We start from the raw sequence: 11,408 nt of genomic DNA on the forward strand, positions 1-11,408 counted from the left end.
AGGTCGGGGCTTAGCCATAGGTCATTTTATCCCGACTGACCTGAGTCTATTTGCACTTGACCTTATAAATATGCCATTTTGATTCTTAGACAGTTATCTATCTTTACCCATGTGGAGTTGACTTGATAAATGAATAGATTAGAAAAGTCCAAAGAGATAAGGAATTTTATCAATTTTTGGGCTGAGCCAGCTTTGATTGAGACATGCCTGGGCTTCTACCTGCCATGTCAGGCAGCCGAGCTCAGACTGGACTGCCTGTCCTAATTGCCAGCCCCCATTTGGGCTTCAACAGCTGGGTCCATTTGTAACGCTATTTCCGATCCTCTTTTTATTTTATTTTTCTCATGTTGATTTGTTTTATTCTCGAAGTTTCTGAAAAAGAATTAGAATAAAACAGGAAAGTCAAGCGAGTGGGCGGGATGAGGTACCTGCAAATGCATAGGCAGGTGTGTGTGTTTTTTTAATAATAATAATTATTTTAATTTTTATTTGTCTTTGTTGAGTTTTGACTGTGGACCAGTTTTGGAAGAGCAGGGCCTTCGTCAGGGAGGAAGCCGCGGAAGCCCCAGAGGTTCAGGTCGGGGACTGTGGCTCCTCGGGAGATACGGAAGTATCAGAAGTCCTGTGAGCTGTTGATACCTCCAGCTGCTTTCATTTCATGCGTGGGTATCTGTCTGTTCACCCATTGCTTTTGTTTGGATTGTATGGTTATGATTGTTTGATCAGATTGATGGACTGAATGGGCAGTTCAGATTGATGGATTTGACTATTTGAGCATTCAGTACATTTAGTGCCCATTTGGATTGTTGTATTGGTCAATCCAGGATTGGCAATGCTTGCAGTTCAAACAAATTTTTTGCGCCAATCCAGTTTAAAATGCATGTATTGGTCCATTTTGTATTGACCAATACAAGGTTCCAAATGGGCTCTTGCAATGCTTGGCTTGAATGATTGCTGTTTTAGTTTTGGCGTGTATGTCTGGCTATTTTGGCTATAGCTTCCTACTTGGACTCGACTTTAACAATGCTTAGCTTGAATTATTTATGTTTTAGTTTGGGTGAGGATGCTTTGGCCTTAACTTCCTACTTGAATATAGAACTTGGGATTCTTGGGCTGTAAGCTCTTTTAATGCTTAGATGAAAGAAACAGGGTGATTTTCACACTCACATTGCTTCAAAAGGTCCCATGACAGTCTTCAAAAGTTGTGAATTGAAAGTCATAGGTTTGGTTGATTGGACCAATCGATTAATAGATTCCTACTTGGGAGGTTGTAATTGGGCAAGGCTTGCCCTGTTAGAAAGGTTTTCCTACAACGTATATTCCATGTAATGGTGAAAGTTTCGTCTGCAAGAACTTTGTAGTCTCCTAATCCAATTTTTAGGAAAGTAGATGCCTCCCTTGCTCATTTGCTCATAGATGTGCTCTTGTGATTTGATTTTGTTCTCTATCTCGAGGTTTGGTTACTAATCTGGTCAACCTCAATCCAAATCAAAACAAAATCATAGTGAAACACAATTAAACTTCTTTGACACCATTTTCCATGTCAGAAATATCAAAGCACAAGAACATTTTATATTAAAAGAACTTGAGAACTCGGCAAAAGGTTAGAGCTCAGAGGTGCACAAACCGCTACAACATGGCTGGCTTATACAACTTAGGCCCCCTGAAATCAACGAGTGTCTTCGGCTATTCTCTATGAATAGTGGGGATTAAACAACAATGTAATAATATGAACACATACTAGGCAAATTTAGGAATATGCTATGTTCTCAATGAGCTTTTACTTTCGAGCATTTTTCCTTTCTATTGCTGGGTGATCCTTGCTTTTAAGAATCTTATATGGATTTTCATATATTGAAGAGTCTTAATATTCGCACATGTATTAGTCTCATGGTCCTTTCTTTTTTTTCTTTTTTTTTTGGTAAGGGACCTAACTGCTTTCTATTCTAGGGGAGTTAATCGTTGGGATGGCTGGAGCTTTAGTAGCAATCCAAGAGGTATGGGAACTACAAAATATTGTTAGGAGCATGGATGGCCAATCTGTCATTGTTGTTTTTTGCAGCTAAAAACTATTTGAAGTCTATGTTTCCTTTCCATTGGTTGAAATGCTATTCAATGATTGTTGTTCAACTTACGGCCCTGAGTTTCTTTGTGGTTTCAAGGTAAGTAGTTATGCTTCCAACTCAAGGTATCCCTAGTAATGGTGGTAACCGTCCCTCGTTATGGTGTCGTAACGGCTGTTATGGAGAATTTGACCTCAGAATTGTCTTGCAATGACCTGTAACGGTCCTGTAACGGCTACAATGGCCCCTTATGGGGCCAAAATAGTCTTTATTTTTATTTTTTTAATAATTTTTTATTAAGCATAATCGCCATTACGGCCATGTTGCCATTATGGAATACCTTGTTCCAACAAAACTTGATGCTAAATACTCTAATGTAGTTTTAAATTTTTACAACATTCTTCATTCATTTATTTATTTATTTTTGCATCATTTGCCTTAAATGATGAGTAGTAAACTTTTGTTTGGAGCAAATGTCTATGTTAAAAGCAAACAGAAAATACTAGATTTTTTTAAAAGAGGTTGGTCGAGTCTCATTTCTATGAATAGGGCCTTGTAAACTCCATTCAATATAAATCATCATCTAAGAGAATTAGAAATGACCTTCCTATACTCTACATAAACGTAATCATTGACATGTTGACCTTGGGAGAAAAAGAATGTAATAAATGAACTACCCTAACTCCCTTGATATGATGAGGTACATGAATGATATGTTTGAAACTCCATCTCAAATTGATGCAAAAAGTGTGTATTTGGAAGCATAACTTCACTAATGAAAAACTAATATTGGATTTGGGATTTCCTTTGTAAGTTTTAACAAAACTAAAACGAAAGACAAATGATGAGAATTTTAGGGAGAAATGCTCTCCGAGCACTATAACTTATAGTGCTCCTAGTTGTCTGATTTTAGTTAGACAGTTCAATCAATCGATCTGAACTATGCATTAAGTTCAGAAAATATTCCTCAAGCTACCAAAAAATGCACTGATTGGATGATCCAATCCATCCTTGATTTGGACTTATATTCCATACCCTTCCTTTTTCTAGGACATGGATGGGGTGACTATGATTGCCTAACAAAAGGATTCTTTAGAATGATAAACAATCCATCATGATCTCTAACAAATAGATGGATCAAATTGTTGCTTGGACCTATTTATATGTAAATGATCTTGACTGTCCAAATTAGAGAGCACTGAATGAGTGGTTAATATTTGTTAGATTGGTGTGATTCTTGCATGGTAGACTAGGAATGTTCGTTGGACCCAATGAACAATCTAGATCAATGGATACGACAGTCCACAAGCCCCAATGCAACTAAATGCAATTAGGAGCACTATAACTTACAGTGCTCTAAGAAAATTGAAGCATTTCTCTATTTTAGAAATGAGAAAAGGCTAGGGAACTACTAGATAAGATCTCTTGGGCATACAAGGTGTTGCATCCTTGTCAACTCAGTATTAACTTAGACAATCTAAACTCCACTATATAGATAGCAATCTTCGGTCACTTTTTCAAATCTCGACTATTCTATGTGAGAGTAAACCAACCTTATTCAAAACAATAGGGTTTAATAGAACTAGAGAACTAGAGAACCATTGAGTTATAAGAATGTCACTCACATCCAAAATCCTCTTGAAGAAATGTTTGAGAGGTACGGATAACATATGTAGAAATAAGTGCATCATTGTGTAGTAAATACATGAACCACATCCCATAATAGAAAACAATGACTTAACAAACAAAGAAAAGAAAGTAGTAATCAAAATCTTACAAGTTCAACTCAAGAGAATACATTGTGGAAGACGTGGAGATGAAGATATATTATAAAAAGGCTGAAGCCAAGCCATGCAAATATACAAAAATACAACTACACCCAGTGAAACACCCCCCAAAGGATAAGAGAAAAGATTGAAAAATCTATGCTTCCACCCAATCCTTCATATTAAGAATTGCCCTATTGAACACTTGCACTGGTCCACTCATTTTGTTCCTAAAGCGACAATGGTTTCTTTCCCCCCATTAAGCCCATAGACTCACTAAGAAACTTAATCGCCACAACCTTTTCCCTTCTTTCTCTATCCTCCCGCTGTGCCAAGCAATGAGAAATTCCTTTATCGTCTTCGGGAACGCCCATAGTAACCTGAACAATTAGAGAAAAAGACCCCAAACCTCCTTGGCAAATATGTAGTGAATGAATAAGCATTCCTAAAGCGACACTGGTTTCATATACCACTTGTTATAAAAGGTAAGTTTACAATAAATGGAAATCAAATCGGCAAGACACTCCATTATCTCCAAGGATGTGGTGCACCATAGGACAACTGAATGTGTACTCTCACACCCAAAATATACTGTAATACATGCCCATCACAAACAGTGTACTCTAACACTCTAGAGCATGTATATCTTACATGTCAAGCTTGTTAGATTTCGGAGACTGCGGAATAAGCTAATTGTACTTCTAACGATTGTGTTGCATGGGATTTGAATTGTAGCCACTTATGTTGGCTGATGTGAGTCATAGGCATTTTTGGTTGCTAGCAAAGAACTTACCACTCTTCTGGTGGCTGTTGTATTGTGCGACCACACATCTGGGGGATTTAGAATGTTTTGATAGCATTTTTTATGGCCATAGAATGTCCTGATAGCATCTCTAGCGGCTGCATTATGATTTTTCAACGCCTATGGTGGCTGTATGATGATCCAACATCATTTCTGATGGTTGGATGACAATCAGTCAACACTTTTGACAGTTGTCGGCATATGATGAGGCCCTTTTTATTTCCTGACAAATATGCTAGTAACAGCCCTTCAAAACTTCATGACAAATTGTAAGAATGGAAAATGGGGAAAGAACAAAATAAGAGAGATTATAAACAAGAAAGCTATCATGATTCTGATCACATGTTAAATTCAAGAGTACATTGTGTAAGATGTGGAGATGAAGAAGAGAGGGGGAAGAAAATATTTTTTTCCTCTCTCTCCCAACCACTTGTTATAAGAGATAAGCTTAAAATAAATGTAAATTGAATTTAAATGATGCACCATTACCTTCAAGGATATGGTGCACCATAGGATAACTGAATATGTGTGCTCCCACAGTCAAATACATTGTTATGTATGCACACCAATGACTGTGTACTCTAACACATCAAGGAAGCCAAAATCTACATTCTAATATCAAAATATACATTATGTTGAGCATGTTGTTGGGTGGTTAGTGTTGTTTAGCAAAACAAAGTGGAGTTTGACAATGTTCAAAAACCTTGTTTTAGATTTTACATCACTATGTATCATTGTTAAGATATTCTCAAGTTTCTAAGAATGAGAAACATAAATCCTACGATTAGGATTACCTTGATCGATGTTGTCGATGAACCATCACTTGACATTGTTGATCCTCCAACATATTAGATCTATTTCAGATTTATCCTAGACAAAGGACAGTATGGGAGCCACAAGTCAACCCTTGTAGTAGGGCCAAGGGAAACACGTAGGGCACTTCACTCAAGTGGACCCCACACATGATGCGTGATGTGAAGGAAGTGGGAAGCAAATGGTATACATTAATGCCCCGGGGCGATGTGGGAGATTCTATCATTTTCACTCTTCCTCTAGGACGAGATCTATATATAAGGAGTTAGGGTTTTAGGGAGACACCAATTGTGGTATTTTACCATCCACAAGTTTCCACATGCCCTACTACATTTAAATCATGTAATCCTACCTTATCTTATGTACTTATATATTACTCAATCCCTTCACTATCATGACCAATCTTCTTGCAGATCAAGTGGCGGAACACCATATCTAAACCATCAAATCATCATTAAGTGCAATAATAACCTTTTTATTGATTAAAACACAAGCTTAATGGTCGAAAACATTTGTAAAAGCTTTTAAAACCTTTTAAGTGCTAAGCTCAATGGAACACCTCTTAATGAACATTTGATCCCCAAGATCTAATACATAAGTAATTTCTTAGGAAATCAGTGGATCCCTTGTTGGACCATGTGAGCCTCAATGAACATTTATGGATGCGCCAAGCTACACCGTCTTTTGTTGGCCACATGACCTCGTCAAGTGAGCCAAAGTACCTATAATCAAGATCTTGAACTCTTCACGCACCCTTAAGTCTATGGATTAATCAGATCCGGTACATCCTTAAGTCGATCATAGTCCACGTATGACAAGCATCTTAGTCTAGAGACTTGAACTCAATCCACCATTTCAAGTGTCCAATAGGTCCAAAAGCAGGAGCCTACTCCCATGGCACACTCACACTCCTATGTGGGGTTGGGCAAGGCACACACCGACATGTCGTTGTGCTTGATGGTGGAGACTTTCTTGACTTGTCATCAGTCCCCTCGCACAAGATGACCACATAATAATGCTAATAACCATTGGTTTGTCTAGCAACTTGCTAGGTGGTCCTGGCACAATAGAGTACCAAGATCCATGGCCGACAACTCTCCCTTAGTTAGTGATTGTGGTGTCCAATCTCAAGTTCCCAAGGACAACCAATGAAATCCTTCTCCATTAACCTATGTTCACATATGTTTAAGATACTTTCACATTAACTATTGCATTGCAATCTATCCATCGAGGACTCATGATTATCATGATCTAGGGTCAAGATCATCAATATGCAATCAATGGATAAGATTCGCATTGGTTTTCCAAGGTGCAACTCTCACATAGACACATGTCAAAAACTTGGTAAGCGGTGAATAAAGCAAGGTTAAATCAATAGTGGATGGTGGGTTTGAGAAACTAAATGCAAGTAAAGAAAATACAAAATAAACACAATTGTAGTCTTCTGATGGGAAAGGATTTGATCCCAAAATAGATTTAGTTTGTAATTTTTGATGTCAAAGCCAGTAGAGTGTAATGCGCAAAGCATATGTCAGATGAAACCATAATAAGATAAACAAGCAAAATGAACAAAGTCAAACAGGATTCAACTCACCCTAATACTGTGTTAGCAAAACCAAAGATAAGAAATACAAGAGATACAAATATATTTATATTGAAAAGGTTTATATACTCTTTCTAGATCAGATCTCCTATTTGCACAATAAGGATACCAATTAGTTACAATATCATTATTATTCTTTTATGTACAAGTGAGAAATATAAAGAAGAAAACCTACAAAGGGGAGCCTTAGTAGAGAAGGGAAACACAAACACACACATCAAGTGTTTGGTATATGATTGCCATCATAGTTTTAATTTCTATAACTGAAGACTTGACTCGAATCTGTTTATGTGGGTTGAGTTAACATGAAGATTCAATTCCGAGTTCAATCTTTTACATCTTTATAAGAAATAAAAAAACCCACAAAATGGTTAACCAAGATTTGCTTTGAACCAAGTGACTTGGTTTAAGTCACTTCGTGTCAACGGTTTCAATGGAGTAAGGCTTATGATCATGAAACCTTGTCTAGTTGAGTTGACCGTGTTGCTAGTCAAGCCACAACAGCTTTAGAACTATGATCCTAATACATGAGATTGTCGTATCTAGCTCCCAAATGTGCCAAACAAATGCTAAGATAGTTGCTTCAAGGTGAATATGAGAAATCTACCCAATGTCTATCTTCATGAGATGAAATCTGCTTCCTTAAGGTTAAGATGCTAGGGAGGGGAACATTCCTCTAGTCAAGGAATGGTGAGGAGAGAATCACCTTCTGTCCATATCTTTCATAAATTGATGTTGGCTCAAAAGTTACTCCTGTACTTGGACGCCATCATGTAGCCTAATTTGAAACTACTCGTGGGAGTTTCTCAACAAATTGAATGGCTTGTTGGGGTGACAGTAGATCTTGCTAGCCTACATTCGGTTTGCAACTAGCCAACTTCTTGATAATACTTCAGAATAGTCATGAAGGAGAGCCCTTTAACTTCCCTTGTTGGAGCATTAATGGGAACGAAGACTCTTACATTTAGCTCCTTCAAAATTTCCTGAACTATTGGAACAAACTCCCTCATTATAAAAACTCTCATTTCCGATAGGATGGCACAACTATTTATGGATTATGCAAAAGAGTGGAATGTGTTTGGGTACATGTCACGTCAAACACGCTTAGCCATGATTATTCCTGGAATCTGTAATGAATTGTCGAAGAAATCCCCCTCTTCACTAATCAGTTGTTATAATCTTCTCCTTCGATCAAGGTATCCCATATCGGTATCGGTTGGCGTAACGGTGCCCTCCGATACCGATATGGATTCGGAGGCGTAACGGCGATACGAGGGCGTAACGGCCCGTAATGGTGCAAATTTATTTATTTTTTTGCCAAAAAAAAGAGAAAAAATATGGATTAAATTCAGAATATTCTAAGCATTCTAAATATGCATTCATTTATAAATTGGAACGTGTTTATGGTAGTGTAATGGTCTACTCTTTGGTGAGAAGTTGTATCAGACTGTCTGATGAATTTATGAACTAGACAACCTAGATTTGACTGCAAAACTCATATATTTAATTTTCTAACTATCTACTATCAATGATAGATATATTAGAATGAATGCAATATAAAAATATCTTACATGTGTAGGTGTTTGCAATTATTTTTCATAATTCATAAAAAAATATAAAATGACAATAACAATTTGTAAAATGAACATTAACATGTTCTACTATGATTAACACATCATATTCTACCATTAAAACATTAAAATATTCAATAAAAAATAATTTGTTGAATTTTTTTTAAAAAAGGGCCGAAAATAGTGCGTAAATAGAAAAAAAATTATAAAATGATAACAACAATCTATAAAATGGACATTAATATCTTCTATTATGACTAACACATCATATTCTCCCATTAAAACAACAAAACATTGAATAAAAAGTATAAATACCTATTTTTGAGGAATTTCTGGAAAATGGCTCACAGAGCTTCGAATCAAGAAAAATCTTAATATAAGTTGTTTTTATTTGTAATATCAAGTTAAGAGTGGTAGAAAATAACAATAAAATGATTTAGGAAGAGTTTAGAGAAAAGAAGTTTCAAAAAAAGTGAAAAAATGGACCTTAAAAAGCAAAAAAAAAAGGCGGTTTTTTGACCTTTACGGCCCCGTATTGCGTAACGGCCACGACCCTTACCGATACGTATCGGCCGATACGCCCGTATTGTAATGGATATGGGACACCCTGCATTCGATGGAAGCCACAAAACTGCTCTCTTTTGAATGTGCTTAGTCCCATCCAATTGGTTGTGGTCATCAGTTTGATTGATTATTTGGCTATGTTGCTTCCAATGGTGCCAATGGTTTAGACTGCTTGGATCCCCTATGTGTGTCACGTGTACAATGTATTGACTGATTGAGATCTTTGAAATGGCGGGCAATGCAAAACTTGATATGCCTTTGTCTAGAGAAGTTTGTCTCAATTCCTTGCCTTCAATGATCTCTATGTTTTTTACTGCTTACAACATATACTTCTCACTAAATCCAATATTTTGGTTTATGAAATCAAAATTCATCCTAATTGTATTGAATGCATTTAGCAATACATTGTTGCTATGAGGAATTACATGGTCCAATGATATGCATGGTATCCCTTAGGTGTTCTATTTTTACATCATTGATCCAAACTGTAGGTCCGATAGGCCCCACAGTGGATGGACCATGCCCCTAAATTCTTCTTCGTAGGATGACCCAACTCCAGTATTGTTGATTGTAACTAGTTAGATGCCAACATTCCACAACCCATTGAAAAGGCAGCCAAAGGTTTGAGTTGCTTAACTCTATTGCTTTGGAAGAATTTTGGGGTATGGTTCATCCAAAATGGTGCTCATCAAATCATTATGGGCTGACCATTGAAGTGACTGAACCAGCGGTTCCATTAATACAAACTGAAGACTCGAGGATGCGATGCATATTCTTGCATCGAGGATCATACAATTCCTCCGCCACTATTACCGGTTGAAATTTGAACTTCGATAAGATATGAGCTCTTGTGCATCCAAGGGGATGATATTTCCATTTTCTGTGGGGCTTAAGATCATTTTGTCCACTTTGTGCCATGATTTGTTCTTGAATTTGACGTTTCATAGATATGTGCATTACTTCATCTGAGTAGGTGATATTTCTGCAGGCAGCTGAAGATTATTTGGTCCATTTGTTTGAAGACGGAATGATTTGTGTTTTCCATGCAAAACGTGTTACGCTTAGTAAGTTTGATTTCTTAAAAATGATCCATTTATCTTTCTGTTGATTCAAATTGAACTTCTTACATGCATGAAATCGTGCTTAGATCTCCACACATTATATGCATTGTTAAGAACCATGTCTACAGTTAGAGCCCGTGCCTTAATGGTAGACAATGCATTTCAACATTGAGGCCTCATATGTGATAGTGAATGTGATAGTTTGGCTCACTAAAACTGCAGCCTGGGGTGACTGGCTTGGTAAAATTAGCCTGAGAGAGTTCCTGTCTGTGTTGGAGACAAGTGTGAGATCCAATTTGCCCCGTCTTGAGGGTCTGGCCATGTAGATGCCTTGGCCTAAAAGCTAGGCTTGCCCACTCAAAAGGTGTGCCTCAATGTTAGATGCAAATGGACAGCTAAGGAAAACTCAATGTTAGAAACAAATGGACAGCTAGGAAAACTTAATCAATTGTCTTAGCCATCCATTTATTTTGTAAGCTATGGGCAGCCTACCAAATTTGTGAATAGGCATGATTATTCGACAAGGTATCTACACTATGGGAGCCACCTGAGGGACTAATAGGATCATGCACCCATATGGGACTCCCACTTTTATGGGATGGCACGACCCAATGAGGCCAAGACCATGACCAATGCCTTTTTAGCTTGATTAGGGCTAGGGCTTAGGTGATCAGAGCCTGGCCTAGCCCTAGCCTGATGCATTGATACTAGGGCTGCAACTTGGGTACGGGACAACCTGAACCCAACCGGCCCAACCTGAGTATGGGCTGAATCGTCAAGGTCCTTGGGTTGGGTTCAGGTTGAAAAATGCCAACCAAATTTGAATTTTTGTTGACTAAGTTTGGGTCGGTTTTGGTTGGGTTGGGAGTAATCACATGTAATTGGTCATGTTAGGTTAGGGTTGGTCACCTTGTGTTGGAATTCTAATAAGGTTAGCCGTCAAATTGTAGGTTGGCTCCTCTTGATGTTGGGTTGTGCTTGGGTCGACCCTCAACCCAACTTGCCCAAGTTGAAATAGTAAAAAACCATCACGGTGGCTCTTAGAAAGCTTTCAATGGTGGGTTTCATTATCACTGTAGCTTCCTTTGGTGTGGTCCACCAGAGATGTGGACTCTCTTCATTTTTAGTATCATACCTTAAAATGATTTGATAAAAGCGATGAACA

The 11,408-nt window shown here is 37.6% G+C and overlaps 1 pseudogene; it reads left to right on the plus strand.

The window, feature by feature from the left end:
- The first annotated feature begins 203 nt into the window (after positions 1-203).
- LOC131226797 (histone H3-like centromeric protein CENH3) lies at positions 204-10,569 on the plus strand (annotated as a pseudogene).
- The last annotated feature ends 839 nt before the right edge of the window (positions 10,570-11,408 follow it).

This window comes from Magnolia sinica, chromosome 15, assembly GCF_029962835.1.
Source record: "Magnolia sinica isolate HGM2019 chromosome 15, MsV1, whole genome shotgun sequence".
NCBI classification, from domain to species: domain Eukaryota; kingdom Viridiplantae; phylum Streptophyta; class Magnoliopsida; order Magnoliales; family Magnoliaceae; genus Magnolia; species Magnolia sinica.